Here is a 927-nt window from a genome sequence, read left to right as displayed (position 1 = left end):
TCGAGTCGTCTCTGCCCATAGTGACACCACGGATGCATCTCTCCCAGAATACCCCACCTCCATCTGCAGTCGCTCTGGTAGCGTAGCCATAGAGTTTTAATGATAATAATATTAATGTTATAAATAATAATAATGGTGATATTTATTAAGCGCTTACTATGTGCCAAGCACTGTTCTAAGCGCTGGGGTAGATACAAGGTATCGAGGTCGTCCCACGTGGGGCTCACGGTCTTGATCCCCATTTGACAGATGAGGTAACCGAAGCAAAGAGAAGTTAAGTAACTTGCCCAAAGTCACACAGCTGACAGGTGGAAGAGGTGGGATTAGAACCCATGACCTCCGACTCCCAAGCCCGGGTTCTTTCCACTAGGCCACGCTGCTTTTCTTGGGAAAAATCCAGAAGTGGTTTACCACTGCCTCCTTCCACGCAGTAATTTCGAGTCCCCACCCTCGACTCTCCCCCATGCTGCTGCCCAGCACTGGGGAGTCTTGACTCGTAGCCGATTGTCTTCCGCGTATTAGCCCGAGCTAGGAATGGGATGGACAGGTCTCTGCTTGACTCTCCCTCCCGCAGTTGAGACTGGTAGAGGTGCCACCCTGAGATGGGGGGTTGATAGAGTACCACAGAGTTAATGATCATGGTCCCGACCCTCAAGGAACGGCCAGTCTTCTGTGTCCAGAGCTTTGTCCTAAATGCTTGGAAGAATACAACTGTTAGAAGACACAATCTCTGACTTCAAGGAGCTTGCAGTCTAGAGCATGGAGAGCACTATATTAAGCACTTGGGAGAGTACAATATGACAGAGGTAATAATACTAATAAAAATAATGATGGTATTAAGCACTTACTATGTGCAAAGCGCTTCTGCCCTCGAGGAGCTTACAGTCTAGTTGGGAAGACAGATGCAGCAGGGAAGACGGATAGAGA

This window comes from Ornithorhynchus anatinus, chromosome 5 (genome assembly GCF_004115215.2).
Source record: "Ornithorhynchus anatinus isolate Pmale09 chromosome 5, mOrnAna1.pri.v4, whole genome shotgun sequence".
Classification (NCBI taxonomy): Eukaryota; Metazoa; Chordata; class Mammalia; order Monotremata; family Ornithorhynchidae; genus Ornithorhynchus; species Ornithorhynchus anatinus.
The sequence above is the reverse complement of the archived record's forward strand: the minus strand, read 5'-3'. Positions refer to the sequence as shown.